Source organism: Gossypium arboreum, chromosome 13, assembly GCF_025698485.1.
Source record: "Gossypium arboreum isolate Shixiya-1 chromosome 13, ASM2569848v2, whole genome shotgun sequence".
Lineage (NCBI taxonomy): Eukaryota > Viridiplantae > Streptophyta > Magnoliopsida > Malvales > Malvaceae > Gossypium > Gossypium arboreum.
Window position 1 is genome coordinate 44,018,026 of NC_069082.1, and position 18,255 is coordinate 44,036,280.

Below are 18,255 nucleotides of genomic sequence, written 5' to 3' on the forward strand. Positions count from 1 at the left end.
GAATATCACGTACCAAGTTTTTTGCGCCGTTGCCAGGGAACTAAGATATTAGAAACACTCGATTTTTATTACTTGAGCCATTTACTTTTACTGTAATTTAAATTTATTTCAAATTTTTATTACTAATTCTTCTTTTTCCCTTTTTCTGGCAGGTTCTTATAGCTTATGACTAGAAGAAACCCGTCAGGACCATTACTTTTTGATAGTGAGATCGATCGCGCAGTTCAAAAAAACCAAAGAGAAATAATGCGAAGCTTAAGATACACAGAGGACGAGCAAGAGGACGATATTCAAACCACAACCAAGGAGATGGCTGAAAATCAGGAAAACCTGATACCTCCTGCGATTCTTTGTTAATCCAAGAATCGTAATCCCGCTCCGCACTATGTTTGATTATGCTAAACCTTCTTTAACAGGAACTGAATCGAGCATGGTTAGACCTGCTGTAGCTGCAAATACTTTTGAACTAAAACCTAACGCAATTCAAATGATACAGTAATTTGTTCAGTTTGATGATTTGCAAGATGAAGATCCCAACGCTCACTGGGCAAACTTTTTGGAACTATGCAATATATTTAAAATTAATGGTGTTTCTGATGATTCCATTCGCCTTCGGTTATTCCCTTTTTCTTTGAGAAACAAAGCTAAACAGTGGTTGAATTTGTTACCACGAGGGTCAATCAGTACTTGGGAACAAATGACCGAAAAATTTTTACTAAAATATTTTCCGCCTGCTAAAACGGCTAAATTAAGTAATGATATCTCTTCTTTTGTGCAGATAGATTTCGAGACACTCTACGATGCATGGAAGAGATAAAAAGACCTTTTGCGAAGATGCCCTCACCATGGGTTACCACTCTGGCTACAGGTTCAAACCTTTCATAATGGCCTGAATTCTTCGACTCGACAAATGGTTGATGCAATTGCTGGCAGAACCATCAATAATAAAACATCTGAGGCAGCTTATGAATTTATTGAGGAGATGCCACTGAATAACTATCAGTGGCAAGTTATGAGAACAAAGCTAGCAACAACAGCCGGTGTTTTCAACCTCAACTCGGTTACTATGCTACCTAACCAAGTAGAACTCTTAAATAAAAAGATTGACGGTTTGTGTGGTTCTACTAAAGCACATCCAGTGCTGAGATGCGATTCGAATGGAGGAAGAGCATGCACAAAATATCAACCCTTCAATCCTAGCATCAAGGAGGAACAAGTCCAATATATGGGTAGCAATAACTCTAGACCCCAAAATAACCCGTATAGTAACACTTATAATACAGGTTGGGGGAATCATCCCAATTTCTCGTGGGACGGTCAAGGAAATCAAAGGCCACAACATCATCCAGGTTTTCAACAACCACCTTACTAGCAAGAAAATAAGCCGAACCTTGAGGAGATGTTAACAAAATTCATCTCGGTGTAAAAAAATAATTTCCAGAATATTGAGACAGTTCTTAAGAATCAACAAGCGTCGATCCAAGGGCTCGAAACTCAGATAGGTCAGCTCGCTAAATTGATATCTGAAAGAGCATTAGGAAGTCTACCTAGTAACACTGAACCCAAAAGAGCACGTGAAAGTAGTTACACTAAGGAGTGGGAAAGTGTTAGCTGAATCTGAGAAGAAACCACCAAAAGAAGCTGACAAAAAAGAGGTCGAACCCAAAAACAATGACAACCTAATGCCAAAAGAATATAAACCACCAATCCCATACCCGACAAAGTTAAAGAAATACCGCATGGATGCATAATTCGGTAAATTTCTTGAACTTTTTAAAGAACTGCATATTAACTTACCTTTTGTCGAAGCTATATCGCAGATGCCTACATATGCAAAATTCTTAAAGGAGCTTCTAACAAACAAAAGGAAGTTTGAAGACTTATCTACAGTGGAACTTAATGAGGAGTGCTCAACCATCCTCCAAAATAAATTGCCAACCAAACTGAAAGATCCAGAAAGTTTTACTATTCCCTGCTTAATCAGTAGTTTGAATGTTGATAAAGCACTAGCTGATTTAGGCGCCAGCATTAATTTGATGCCATATAAAATGTTTAAGCAACTTGGTCATGGGGAACCTAAACCCACTAGGATGAGTATTTAATTAGCTGATAGATCTATTAAATATCCTAGAGGAATTATAGAGGACGTACTTGTAAAAGTAGATAAATTTATATTCCCTGTTGATTTCGTGTGCTTAACATGGATGAAGATGTTGAGGTGCCTTTAATTTTAGGTCGGCCATCTTTAGCCACTGCTAGAGCTGTAATTGATATAGGTGATGGTAAATTGGTACTTAGAGTAGGTGACGAAAAGATTATTTTTAAAATTTATGGTGTCATGAGATTTTCTAGAGAACAGGATGACTCATGTTATTTTATCAACTCTATTGATCATACTACTCAAGATTCGTTTCAGGAAATCGTACACAAGGACACGATGGAATTGTGTCTCGCCCAAGGAGAAGGGATGGATGATGATTTTGAAATAGGAATCGAACTACACTCCAATGAAACCTCCTCAAAACTAGTAGAATATGAGGGAATTAAGGTAAAAGATGAACTTAAGAAAAAACCCTCTATTGACGAACCTCCCAAATTGGAACTTAAACAATTACCTAATCACTTGGAATATGCATTCCTTGGAAATAATTCCATATTACTGGTAATTATTGCATCCAACTTGCAACCCAAGGAGAAAGAGGAATTATTCCAAGTATTAAGAGAGTATAAAAGGGCCATAGCTTGGAAAATTTCAGACATTAAAGGGATCAGTCCTTCTTTTTGCACCCATAAAATTTTAATGGAAGATGAATATAAAGCATGCGTGCAAGCCCAAAGACGACTGAACCCTAACATGAAGGAAGTCATTAAAGTTAAGGTAATTAAACTCCTAGATGCTGGAATTATTTATCCTATTTCTGACAGTTCTTGGGTGAGTCCAGTGCAGGTTGTTCCTAAGAAAGGAGAGCCAATGAGAAGAATGAATTAATCCTAACAAGGACAGTAACAGGTTGGAGAGTGTGCATTGATTATAGGAAGCTAAATGATGCCACGAGAAAAGACCACTTTCCCCTTCCATTCATTGACCAAATGTTGGAAAGATTATCAGGACACATGTACTACTGCCTTTTAGATGGACTCTCTGGCTATTTCCAAATCCCAATAGCTCCTGAAGATCAAGAAAAGATGACATTTACATGTCCATACAGTACGTTTGCTTATCGTAGAATACCTTTTGGATTATGTAATGCTCCTGCTACTTTTCAGCGCAGCATGATGGCCATTTTTGATGAACTCGTAGAAGAAGTCATGAAGGTATTTATGGATGATTTTTTGATTTTCGGTAACTCTTTCCATCTTTTCCTAGAAAATTTGAAACGAGTGTTAAAAAGATGTGAGGAAACAAACCTTATGCTTAACTGGGAAAAATGTCACTTTATAGTTCAAGAAGGTATTATGTTAGGACATAAAATTTCTAGTAGAGGGATTAAGGTTGATAAATCTAAAATTGAAACCATTGAAAAACTACCTCCCCCTAATTCATTAAGGTTTTTAGAAGTTTCACAGGACATGCTGGGTTTTATAGAAGATTTATTAAAGACTTTTCTAAAATAGCTGAGCCTTTGGCTAAATTATTAGAAAAAGATGTGCCTTTTAATTTTGATCAGGAGTGTTTACAAGCATTTAATACTTTAAAGGATAAACTGGCTAAAGCTCCAATTATAATTGCACCTGACTGGAACTCACCTTTTGAACTAATGTGCGATGCGAGTGATAAATGCCAAATGATACATGTTTTTACCCCAAATACTTCGCATATTTATGGAAGTTTACTACTAGATTTGTGGATTTTGGTGCTTTTAATCCAATTATTTCATATTTTGTACCGAGGAGAGCACCAAGAGTCAAAAAGAGCCAAAAACGAGCTGAAAAGAGGACAAAAAAGACTAAATCGAGAAGATCCATACGGCCTAAGCCTTGCCACACGGGCAACTCACATGCTCGTGCCTTTCGAGGCTGTCGAGCAAGGTTTACACGACTCACACGGCCTGGCCATTGAGCCCACACGATCATGACAATTTAACGGATCGCACACGGGCTAGTAACCATGTCACACAGCCGTGGCACACGAGCGTGTCCCTTTTTCAAGGAGTTGTATTCTACACGAAAAAAGGATACCTAGGGGGGAAGAAAGCCAATCAAAAGCCTATATAAACACCCTAAGTATGACCTAGAAAGGGGGCTCTCTAGAACTTTTCTGGAACACAAAACCACACGCCGGTAATTACTTGAAGGAAGCCAGAGGATCCATCTCAAAAGCCAGAGCTACTCCAAGACTGGAGATCTCTCTCAAAATTCCTTCAGGGGTTTTAGAGTTTTCTTTATGTTTTGTTATTTTCATACTTTTGAGATGTACTCTTATTTTATTATGAACTAAACCCCTTAGATACCTAAAGGGGATAAAACCTATGATGGATCTTGTTATTATTATCTAAACTGTATGATAAATACTTGATTTGTTCTTAATTATGTGTTCTTAATGCTTGAGTTAATATTACGAGTATTAATTCATGATTTGATGTGCTTATGCAGAGGAGGAATAGACCCTGCCTAAGAGTAGATTTGGCATAATTAAGCGGAGTTAATCGAACACCTAGAAATAGGGTTATGAGATTTTGCCGCATTAGGGTGAAACCTAATAAGGAGATCCATAGATCAAGTTAATACAACCCTAGAGTGTTAATTAGAGAAAAGTCTCGGTTATTCAATCTAGGGATTAGATGTTATTAGTCTTGAATAGGGATAATAACTTAACTTAGGGATCTCTACAGAACAAGTCAAGTGAATAAATCATCCGGTTCAGAGTCAGATAACAAGTGAAATCTAGGTGGATTCCTACTTGGGTGTCGTCTTTATTAATTGCTTCTCTTCAAGTCTTTTTCAAAATTCTCTCTTCACTTTAATTAAATTAGTTAATTAGTCTGGATAATTATTTTAATAAACAAACCATTTTATTCTTAGGCTAGATAATAAAAAGATAGTTATTACTAGTACTTTTAGTTCCCTTGGGTACAATATCCCGATCTTGCCATTACTATACTATTGTTTGATAGGTGCGCTTGCCTTTTCGTCGTGACAATAGTTAGTCTAGGTTTGACCTTCATTATAAATATTTATTACTTGTTACGAATCACTACGATCAGTGAGTGCTTTTGTAGTAGGTGTAGTTTTGGGACAGGGAAGAGATAAACATTTTCAACCTATCTATTATGATAGCAGGACTTTGACAGCCGCACAAGAAAACTACACCACCACGGAGAAAGAGCTGCTAGCTGTGGTTTTTGCATTCGATAAATTTAGGCCTTATTTAATATTGTCTAAAGTGATCGTTTATACTGACCATTCCGCTCTTCGCCACCTTTTGACTAAAACTGATGCAAAACCTCAACTCATTCGATGGATCTTATTATTGCAAGAATTTGACTTGGAAATTAAGGATAAGAAAGGAGCTGAAAATCTTGCAGCTGACCATCTCTCCAGGCTTGAAAACTCAAGTACCAAAGAACCAGATGACATTGAAATAAATGATTCATTCCCTGGAGAACAATTTTTTGTTATATCTGATTCTGAGGTACCTTGGTTTGTAGATATTGTAAATTTTTTAGCCGCTAACATTATCCCAAAAGGGTTGACACATCAGCAAAAGAAGTGATTCTTCATTAATGTGAAAAACTACTTCTGGGAAGACCCTTTTCTTTTTCGTAAATGTGCATATCAAATCATTAGGAGATGCGTTACAAGGACAGAAGCATGGAAAATCTTGGAACATTACCACTCAGGACCAACTAAAGGACATTTCGGTGGAAATAAAATTGCACATAAAGTCCTCGAATCAGGTTTTTATCGGCCTACTATATTCAAAGACGCCAACAGGTATGTTACTTCTTGTGACAAATGTAAAAGGAGAGGTAATATATCCAAACGTGATGAAATGCCTCAGACATCTTAGTGGCTCTCATGTGAAATATTTGACGTTTGGGGTATCAGCTTCATGGGTCCATTCCCTAGTTTATTTGGGAATAAATACATCTTAGTGGCTGTTGATTATATGTCCAAATGGGTTGAAGCCCAAGCATAACCTACTAATAATGCTAGAGTAGTATTACAATTCCTTAACAAAACTTTTCTCTCGATTTGGTACACCTAGAGCAATTATCAGTGATAGGGGTACTCATTTTTGTAACGCCCAATTTGAAAAAACCCTCAAGAAATATGGATTTCATCACAGAACAGCTACCCCTAATCACCCTCAAACTAGTGGCCAGGTCGAAGTAGCGAACCGAGAGCTTAAATGTATCCTAGAAAAGACAGTAGAATTAAACAAGAAGGATTGGGCAATAAAAGTAGATGATACTTTATGGGCTTATAGAACTGCTTTTAAGACTCCTATAGTAACATCACTTTATAGACTTGTTTATGGGAAAAGTTGTAACCTACTGTTTGAGTTGGAACACAAAACATTCTGGCTATAAAATTTCTAAACCTTGGCCCCAAACTTGTAGGTGAAAATAGGTTGATGTAGTTGAACGAATTAGATGAGTGACGAGCCAATGCATATGAAAATTCGCACTTATATAAGGAAGCAACGAAGTGCTGCCACGACGCCCGTTTGAAGCAACGAAGGCAATTTGAAGTTGGAGATCTTGTCTTGTTATATAACTCGAGGCTTAAATTGTTTCCTGGAAAGCTTAAATCATGATGGTTAGGTCCTTTTGTAGTTCAAACTGTGTTTCCATATGGTATAGTAGAGGTAAGTCATCCATCACAAGGCACTTTTAAGGTAAATGGACATCGTCTCAAAATGTATAATGGTGAGAATTTCAAAGAAGATAAAGAAGAGCTATGACTCCATGAAGTTACCTAAATACACCCACAACGTAGAGTTGAGCTTAGACTATAAACAAGTGCTTCTCGAGAGGCACCCCGAGCACTAACGATTCTAACTTGTTTAAATTTTAGTCTTTAACATTTAATTAACTAACTGAGTCACTGACCACAAGATTTTCAGAACCACGTGGCCAGGAACACGTGCGTGCCGTAGGCCGTGCACATACCACAGGATGAAACACGGTCGTGTGATACAGTCGTGTGAAAACAGGGCAAAAATTTCTTCCTCAACACGAGATTCGATAAGTTGCCACGGCCGTGTGACATGGCCGTAGGCGAAACTGCCAAAATAACGCACGCCCGTGTTTTGAAACTATGGACAAACTTGTCAATTTAACACGGGCATGTGCCTTCATACACGGGCGTGGGAGAAGCGAACGAAGATTGACACAGTTGTGCAACATGGTTGAGTACACTACTACGCCCAATTTCGAAAACCACGAAATGCACGGGCTAAAACGAAGGCACACGGGCATGCCCCACGGCCGTGTGCCCCAATTTATCTATAAACACTTATTATCTATCTTAGCTTTATCTTTATATTTTGAAATTACTCTTTATTTCCTGTTTATACTATTTTATCTTGAATTTTTACAATTTTCAATTTCAGCTATTTCATTACGAGTAATTATGCTTCCTTAGAGTTCCTGATTCTATCACAGTTATAAAGTGCTCCAAAGCTCACTATTACTCAGGAACTTGAAACTCCACTGAGAAAGGTTCTCCACGACTTCCATGCCCTACTCGACCACGACCATAGCCAACCTGAGATATAATATTCTCCTGGCGCAGCATTTGTGGAACCTAACCTCTACTACCACCAGAGTATCCTCCTTCACCCTCATCATTGCTTTGGCTGATTATTGTCCATAACCCCAATTCAAGGAGCTCATTCATCATTTAGGAAGTTTCACTTCTCTCCCTATCTAATAATTATCAATCTATCTTTTTCAATATATCTATCTTTGTACATTAAAAGGACAATGTACATCTTAAGTGTGGGGGGGTCTTTCATATCGTCATTAGAAATCCCTGAATTGTGTCTTTTTCTCATGTGATCTTCTCATGCCATGATTAGAATGAATTTTGATTAATTTATGATTTTTTTTATATATATTGAATTAAAACTTAGGCATTCATGCATTGATTGTTTAAACTTTAAGATATTAAAGAATCAAGCATGATAAACTGACTTTTGAATTTAAAATTTTATAAGTTGTTTCTCCTAAGTTTATGTATTATTTTGAGTTGAAATTCACTGGTTTAAACATCCAAAAAGTCATAATTTTTGTGAGATTTTGAACCTTTAGAGCAGTTACTATTTCTTTAATCCTCACTTTTATTGTTGCTTTGAGTGCATCAGTATTGAATTGTTATTCTAGAACTTGCTTGACTTTGCATGTCAAGACCACACCATTTGCTTTGATATGTCAAAATAATAAAGGCATTTAGGTTTAACCACTCACTCCACAAAAGCCTACCTTCATAATTAACCCTTAGTAAACCCCTTTGAGCCTAACAAGCCATTAATTGATTTACCCTCAATATTACCCTATAAACCATTATTGTTGAAATCCCCTAATTTGATCCCTATTTTTGTCGAGATTTGATTTGAACTGATTGCTTAGCTATGCTTTGCTCTTGTATGTATTTGACTTGTTTTTAAAACAAAAGGACATTCATACTTACATATTAGTAGTAATTCGGTAGTGTTGAGCCGCAATATCTAAATTCCATCTTCTGAGAAGAAGCTCACTTATACTCAATTGATGTTTAATTACTTTTTCTAGTTAGGCAATTTTTCAAGTCAATCTCGATTCTAACCTTTTCTTTTAGCTTGTGCCCACACCCTCTAACCAAAGCCATATTACAACCCTTTAAAGACCTTTTGATTTATGTTCATTTCAATATATAGTGGTGGAGATTTGATTTTCATGCAAGCCTATGGTAATGACATTTCATTATTGACTATTGAGTGCTTCATGTATTGTCCTTAAACACCTCGAGTGATTTGAGTGAATCTTTAGTAAGGATGTGAAAATCTGTGATATTTTGAGTCGAAGGTAATTACTTAGATGAGGGGAGACACCTATGCATTCATGATAAAATACTCAACTTGGAATGTTTTGGAACTTTGATGTTCTTTCAGTCAAATTCTCAATGTATGATTACTTATGGATTATTTTGAGATATTATTAATATGAATTATATGTTAAGAAGAATTTATTTTGATTGTGAGTTGAGGGTTTTGCTTGAGGACAAGCAAATGCTTGAGTGTGGGGGTATTTGATAAACTGTAATTTATACATATTTCTACCCCAGGCCTAACGCATTTATGGATGGTTTCTCCTTAAATTTGGTGAATTCGATGCTCCTAATCCTTTAATTTCATGTTTTATACTTAGGAGAGAATAGGAGAGTAAAAAGAACGAGAAAAGGGCCGAAAACGGAGAAAATAGACCCACATAGGAAAACAACACGGCCTAGACTTCCTCACACGGGTGTGTCACACGGTCGTGTCAATTTGGCAGGATCAAAGCATGACTTACACGGGTGGATCACATGGACGTGCCTATTTAACAGCCTTGACCACGGCTTTCATTAATCGCACACGGGCATGTCCTTACCGAACCCAAGTTTAGTCTAATTCGGAAAAAAGGCCAATTTTGAGGGCTCTTAAGATTCCAAAGCCTATTTAAACACTTGAGAAGGCACTTAGGAAGGGGGGCGCATAGGAGGAAGCAAGGAATTACTCAAGGAAAGATGATCGATCCATCTCAAAAGCCGGATTCACCATCAAGACTAAAGATTTCCCTTCAAATTCCCTCAGCAGTTTTGGGTTTTCTTATGTTTTGTTATTTTTATTCATTTGAGGTGTTTTCTTTCATTTGTATGAACTAAAACCCCTAAATACCTAAGGGGAATGAAACCTAAGACGGATCTTGTTATTATTATCTGAATTGTATGATAAATATTTGACTTGTTCTTAATTATGTGTTCTTAATTCTTGTTTTGATATTCCAGGATATTGATTCAAGTTAAGCTCTTATTCAGAGGAGGAATAGACCTTGTCTAAGAGTAAATTTGTCATAATTAAGCGGAGTTGATTGTGCGCCTAGAGATAGGGTGACAAGATTTTGCCGGATTAGGGTAAAACCTAATAAGAGGATCCATAGATTGAGTTAATTCAACCCTAGGGCATTAATTAGAAAGAGATTTCAATTATTCAATCTAGGGTTAGACATTGTTAGTCTCAAGAGAGATAATAATATAACTTAGGGATCTTTACGGAACAAGTTAAATGAATAAATCGTCCGATTCAGAGTCAAATAACAAAAGAAGTCTAGGTGGATTTTTCCTTAGGTATTGGCTTAATCAATCAAGTTTTCCAAAAATTATTTTCCCCAAGTTTTTTTTCTATGATTTCTTAGTTTAATTAATTAGTTAGATAAACAAAACCTTATTTTGTAGGCTAGATAATAAAAAGAAAGTTAACACTAGTACTTTTAGTTCCTTTGGGTTCGATAATCCGGTCTTGCTAAAGCTATACTACTGTTCGATAGGTCCACTTTCCTTCATCATGATAATAGTTAGTTTCAAGAACGATTCATTATAAATATATAAAATCTGTCACGAATATCACGTACCAGGAAGCTAAGCCTAAGGTTTATTGGGCCATATCGGGTTGTAAAGCAGATTGGGCCAGTCGCTTACTAGCTGGAGTTACCTCCTGAACTAAGCCAGATCCACGACATGTTTCATGTTTCCATGCTGAGGCGGTATCACTCAGATCCTTCACATGTCGTAGCGATTGAGGAAATTGAGGTTAGGCCAAACCTAACTTTCGAGGAAGAGCCCATACAAATAATTAGACGTGATGTTAAGGTACTAAGAAGGAAGTCCGTGCTATTAGTCAAAGTGCTTTGGCATAATCACAAGGCTGATGAGGCTACCTTAGAACCTGAGAAGTGATGCGACGTCATTATCCTCAACTGTTTGAATTAGGTAAAATTTTGAGGACAAAATTTCCTTTAGGGGGTAGAGTTGTAACGCCCCAAAAATCCCAAAATCTCAATTTTTTTTTCGGTTCTAATAAAAAAGTGTTGGGTATTTTCAGTTAAGCAGGTAATAGTAGGTCTTGGCTAAGGTTTAAGTTCAAACTTAGGGGAAAAGAAAATTATGCGTTAATAGTTAGAATGACCTTATTGGCAAGTAGTTGGGCTTTTAAATAAAGATAGGGGAAAATGGCATCAAAAAGCCTTGTGGAGGAGTGGCTAAGTGATGCCACTTAAGGTGTAGAGAGGTGGCGTTAGTAGCTAACAAGGGATCCAAGGTTCAAATCCCAGCTTAGTATTTTTAGGAGTTTAATTTTGGGCCTTCTAGAAGGTTGGAAGTGGCGTGAAGATAGACTCCAAGGGGAGTATTCAATAGAGAAATTTGAGGAAAGGATCAAGGGGTTATCAGGGAGAAAAATGAGAAGATGAGAAGTGGGGAGCAAGTGGAGCTGAATTGGGAACTTGGGCTTGAGGAATTCAGTTATAGGGTCTATAAATATGTGTCAAGTGGGAAGTTGTTAGGCTAACGCCAAATTTCCCTTCATCCTATTGCCGGAAACCCTCTTCCGTAAAAGCCAAAAACCCTCTATTTCTCTTTTTTCTTCCCTATGCCGATTTCCATTCTTCCTTTACTTCATTTCTGACTTTTATTTCTTTTTCCTTGGAGTTGAATAACCCTCTTTTTCCATACAAAATCGCAAAGGGTCGAACACCTCTTTGGCCGAATACCCTTGGTGCAACTACTACTCCTTCTACTTCGGTCAAATCTAGTGTAAGTGTTTGATCTCTCAATCGGCTTTTCTAAGAATCTATTACGTTGTTCTTCCCTCACTCTTTCTAATCAACTTGGTTAGGGAATTAGTATACAATCTCGGGTTTTAGCTCTCTGTCGAATTACTCCTTAGGTGTTTTGCGATTTTGGTAAATATTTCTCTCTTATTGGCTAAGGTTGGCTAAATGGTCTAAGTTGAGATAAGGGGGTGAATTATGTTGGGTGCAAGTTCCCTTGTATTTGGTTTTAATAAGTAAGATTAATGCAGATCAAGGGAGTACGTGATCAAGGAAAAACTATTAGGGATTGGTGTTCAAGGTAAGGTTAAGGTGAGGTTTCAGTTTTTGGTAAAGTTACGTATTAAACATGCGATTAATCGAAGGGTGATATCGATTGTAGGTTTGAGGCTAAGGAAATCACAGCACGCTTGCTTACCAAGTGTGTACTTACACTGCATACACAAGTAGATCGGCAAAAGCCGAAATGCCGAAAAGTTAAAATGCCAAAAAGCCGAAAGTTTGGCTACGGTAGTCTTGCAAGTGTGCGAACACTAGTAAAGGGGAGACCGATAGGTTGCCTGAGGCCCATGGGCGATTCCATGGACTTGGGTTGTGAATAGGCCAAATGGGTCGGAATGGGTTAAATGGGCCTGATGGGCTGTTGGGCCCATAATAGGAAATATTTGATAAGTGATGCTATGTAATAGAAAATTTGTGCGTGAGCATGAATATAAATAAGATTGGGCCTAATGGGTCATATAAATTTGTAGTTTTCGATGAAAATGCTAAAAAGGAAAATTTTGTAAAAGTTATAAAATTTGTCATAAAAGTGTGATTTAGTGGAAATTGTGGGCTGTTATAGTTATGGAAATGATTCGGCTAGCCTTAAAGTACAAAGAAATTGAATAAATTTTATTTTACGATCCTAGGGGCTAAATTGCAAATATGTGAAAGTTTAGGGATAAAATGCAAATTTGTAAAAGTATGATTTTGGGTCAATTTTAATAATGTGAGTAATAAATAAGTTATATTTGAAATGTTAGATTAAGAAAATTGAGATTCGTGCTTAAATCGGGAAAGTACGAGATTATGAACTAAAATGGAATAATTAGCTGTGCTCGGATTCGAGGTAAGTTCGTACGTCAATAATAATGCAATGTTATACTTGAATGTTAATGCTTGATATTACGTGAATTGTAAGTACATCTGTAAATAATATGACAATGTGGTATGTCATGTTGTGTTAGCACTATGTGATAATTATTTTATTGCTTTTTATTTATGCTATGTCTAATGGTACTATTGTAAGCATGAATGATATTATGGTCGTTATCCACGATGTCACGAGCAAGTGCAATAGAGGTGCAATGTGCAGGTGAGAAGAACCCCGTTTGAAACTTAGGAATAGTTTAGGATACAAGTGACATGTCACTAGGAATTAAGAAGTCCAAACTTATTAAGTGGTTCGGGTTCGTGATATATATGGCATCCAAGCTCATTGAGTGGTCCGAGTTCATAATGGATGCGATACATGTGATTGAGTTCTGGGCAATGGTCTTGTGTGTCCTACCAGTTGCTAGGTAATCCTTGAGTGGTGAAATACCTAACAGCTTTTGTGAGTAGCCCGTGTAGTTACACCTTGACCGATAGCTTTTATGAGCAGGTCCGTGAGTAGCTCTATTGCGAGCGTTACATGTTATGAGGTAGCTTTGGTTACGTATATGTGGCACTTATGTGCAAGTTTTTCACGTATCCAATAGTATTCTGAGTGTTCAACGGGTAATGCAATAGATGTGATGAAAGTCCCGAGGAGGGCATGTTAAAGAAGGTATGGTTATGTGATATACTACGAGTGAGTACAGGTATGTACGCTAAACTCATGAGCAATGCCTTGATGAAGAATGACTTATGGTGAGAAAGTTTATGTATATGTATATATATGAACATATGATAAGTATACTAAAAGGCTTGAATGATGAATGATCTTTATGTTTATGTTATTATGTCATTGTGTAATTGATCATGGAATCCATGAAATGGTGAGTTCATGATTAGTTGAAAATGAACTTGTGATAGTTATCATTATATTGCACTAAAACAGTTTTGGATAGTAGTAGTAGTGCGAATTTGAAAATCTACCAAAAATTATATAAATTGAATTAGGAACTGAATTAAATATGAGATTAAATATTATTGAGCCTAGCTTCACATAGAGGAAACAGTGTAAATAAAAAAATTTCATATTATGAGATATTTGAATTTTTTTGAGATAGGGTCAGAGTGATTTTGGGCTCCCCTATCTTAACTTTGGAAAACCACTAAAAATTGTACAAGAATAGTTATAGGTTAGAATTTATATTAATAAATCCTTAATGAGTTTATTTTCATGATAAACAGACGGAAACATCATCCAGATCTCGTACTAAGAGATAAATAAATTTTGGTAAAAAAAGGTTGAAGCTGTCAAAAAATAGAACAGGGGTAACTTTGAAGAATAAATTGTACTTATTGGATAGACCAAAAATTCTAGAAATTTTATTCTAAGGAGATATGTGAGTTTAATTTCAGGAAAAATTAGCGGATCTTAATTTAGAGTTCCGTAGCTCAAGTTATAAAGAATTTAATGACTATGACTCGAGTGGACAGCTTGACTAGAATATGAGCAAATAGTGGAATTATGTGTTCTTTCTATTTTGTTACCAAGAGAACATGTTGTAAGAATTTGGCAAAAGCACGTTAATAAATTGCTTATTATTATTTTAGTATGGGCTTACTAAGATATAAAGTTTACCCTCTCCTTTCCATTTCTTTTAGTGTTGTCAAGTTAGCTCGAGGTTGGAGATAGTCGAAGGCAGCATCACACTATCAAATTATCAAGTCGGGGTATTAATAAATCCTAAGTGTTTTCAAGTGAGTGGCATGTATAGAGACTTAGTACTTTATGATATGTGTTTCATGATTTGGCCAATTGAGTTGGCTTATAACGATTCATTTGTATAGAGCTATGAGATGTGGCTTATATTTGACCATTGGGTTGTAAACCTAATTGATTCTGCATGGCTGTTCTAAATGTCTTGATGATGTGCATGTTGGGATGGCTTGATAGCGATGGATGTATGATATGGTATGTATATTTGATGGATGAACCTTGATCAATAAACGTGACCATAATCTCAGTATAAAGTGTAAATTTAGAGTAAGTTAATGATGTTAATGAAGATGACAAGGCCAAATGAATATGGTTTGGTATGTCTAGACTTGATATAGAATGAGTATGAGAAACACAAGTATGATGACATGTAAATGTTATGTTTGTAACTTAATTGAAGATGTTTAATCTTTAATTGGATACCGTGTTCTATGCTTTTGATGTTGTATATGTGTGTGAGGGGTTAAAGTTGACCAAGGCTTGGAAAATAGCCTAAGTGTTGGCCACACGGACAAAGACACCGTCGTGTGTCTTAGTCGTGTGGAAGACACGGCCTAGTACACGGGTGTGTTTCTTGGCCGTATGACCTTAAAATATTGCTGACATCATAAACAAAGAGTTACACAGGCTGAGGACACATGGCATGTCTGAGCCACACAGGCGTGTGACTCTTCAAAACTAGAAAATTTCTCAAGTGTTTTAAAAAGTTTGTAAGTTCTCGGTTTAGTCCCAAACCACCCCTGATATATGTTTTGGGCCTCGTAGGCCCATATAAGGGACGATATGCATGTGTTTGAATGTTTTTGAATTGGTTGAAATTTTATGGCCTGATTTTATGAAAATGTGTACGTTTAAGTCCAATAATGCCTCGAACTGTAACGCCCTGTACCCGAGACCGTTGCCGGAGTCGAACACGAGGTGTTAACGGACTTAATTCGTTTACTTACTCAGTTCATTTTTTTTAAATTTCCAGACAAGCTGGCTAACTGCATCACGGTCACTTTAAAAATCATATCTTGAGTTCCGAAGCTCGAAAACCAATTCCGTAAATTTTTCCTGAAAATATACTCATACATATATCTTCAATTTTTTTTCTAGAATTTTTGGTTGGGCCAATTAATACAGTTTATTAGTTAAATTCCCCCCCTGTTTCAGGGTTCGACTCCTCTGACCTTCATGCATTACGACTTAGATATCTCCCTTTACAGGGCTTCAATACTTATGTTGTTTGTTTCTAAAGAAACTAGACTCGAAAAGGAATCTGTACATATAGGGCATGACTTCTAATTATCTCTGGTTAATTTATAGTGAATTTCTAAAGTCAGAACAGGGGATCCAGAAATCGCTCTGGCCCTGTTTCACGAAAATTTAAACATCTCATAAAATAAGGCTCATATGATTGTTTCGTTACTTTCATATGAAAATAGATTCATCAAGGTTCAATTTCATAATTTATTCACTATTTAATTCTATTCCTACTATTTGTAGTGATTTTTCAAATCCACATCACTGCTGCTGTCAGCATCTATTTTTAAGGTAAACTTTACCTATTTCATGGTTTTCCATGGATCCACTAGAATTTGTCATAAATAGCACCAAAATGATCGTGATTAACCATCCCAATGGCTAATCGTTACCAAACATTTCCATACCACTCAATGAACAACATACAAAATGATTATAATGCTATGCTCAAAATAAATATAAGCCATTTTCGCATGGCCATCCAAATATATACATTACCAAAGTACTTGACTAACAACAAAGGGCAATCCTATACATGCCATTACCAGAGTTCAACTAAAAGAGTACCAAAAGGGCTTTGATAGTGTGGGCGACTTCGACTTTGACACTCCCGAGTCCGATAGCTGACGAACCAAAATCTATAAAACAGAGAATCAAAGAAACGGAATAAGCATTTAATGCTTAGTAAGTTTTGAGTAATGAAATTAGTTTCGACTAAAGTATAACATTCATATGGCTAAATGAATAACTTCATATATGCACATTCTCATAATCATACTTACTTCACGCTTCAACCAATATTTTCATGCACAGGGTATCAAACCTAACTAAAGGCCAAAAGTTCATTAATCAATTGAACGAATACTATTTAAAACGAATCGATTTTTTCGATGCATATACGAAACATACATTATCGTTTGGATTTTATGAGCGTATTAATTGAAATTATTACAGCAAGATCGCTCACTTCCAAACCCAAGTATCTTCGGGATTTAGCCGGATATAACAACTCGCACAAATGCCTTCGGGTCTTAGCCCGGATATAGTCACTAGCATAAATGCCTTCGGACTTAGCCGGATATAGTCGCTAGCACAAATACCTTGGTCTTAGCCGGATATAGCAACTTCGCACAAATGCCTTCGGATCTTAGTCCGGATATAGTCACTAGCACAATAGCCTTCGGGACTTAGCCCGGATATCATTCGAATAACCATGCACATATATCAATAAATCATGACACATCCATATTTCATTTTCATTACTAAAGCTCAAACACAAGACACTTATCACACTTACCAATTTCGGCTCAATAGCCACATACAAAGAGCATGATTTTGATTGGCTTTATAACATGATCTATATACACATTCGGCTACCCGTCATAGGCATAAACTAATAACCTCAATATATAATTCAAGTAGAATCATTATATCACCGTTTATTTGTTATGCTTGTATGTCATGTCTTAATCAAATCATAAACTAAGTTTCATTACTCGACGACTTACCTCGGATGTTATCGAATGATTTCAACGGCTATTCGATCACTTTTTCCTTTCCCTTATCCAACTTTGATCCTCCAAGCTCTTGAGCTTAAGTTCAACAAATTTTAACTAGTCATTAATCGACTATTCAAGCATTACTTTCAGAATATAATACATATGGATTCGACTTTCACACATAGTTTATAGTAAGCTTTATAAAAATCAATAATTAATTTATTAGCAAATTTTCATTAATGTTTACAATATAATTACAATTTCCTTATAAGCTGACTTCCTGAACAACAGTCACTAAAGTTTTTATAACTGGAGCTACGAAACTCCAAATCAATTGCCGTAAATTTTTCCTGACAGAAGACTCATTTATCTATTATCCATAAAATTTTCAAAATTTTTAGTTTAGCCCAACAATACCAGATTTTTCTTAAAGCTCACCTTGTTTCACTGTTTGACTAAACTGACTACTCTTCACTACGAATCAAATTTCTCATTATACAGAATTCAAAATATGTTCTCGATTATTTCATTTGAAACTAGACTCATTAATGAGTCTAAGCATATAAATTTTATCTTAGGGCCATTTTTGTACAATTTATACTGATTTTATAAATACAAAACAGGGAATCTAGTAGTCATTTTGACTCAGCCCCACAATACTTCAAATATCTCAAGATCGGTAACTCTTTTGTTTTTATGGTTTCTTTTCTAAGAAACTAGACTCTTCAAGCTTTAATGAAATAATTCATTCAGCCTCTAACTCAACTCCTACAATTTATGGCGATTTTCCAAAATCACCTTAATAGCT

At 36.2% G+C, this 18,255-nt stretch overlaps 1 non-coding gene across 1 annotated transcript; it reads right to left on the reverse strand.

Moving 5' to 3' along the window:
* Positions 1-745: 745 nt before the first annotated feature.
* Positions 746-852, reverse strand: LOC128287686 (small nucleolar RNA R71). The gene has a single exon (XR_008278386.1). It is a non-coding gene; the product is annotated as a small nucleolar RNA R71 (small nucleolar RNA).
* Between the last annotated feature and the right edge of the window lie 17,403 nt (positions 853-18,255).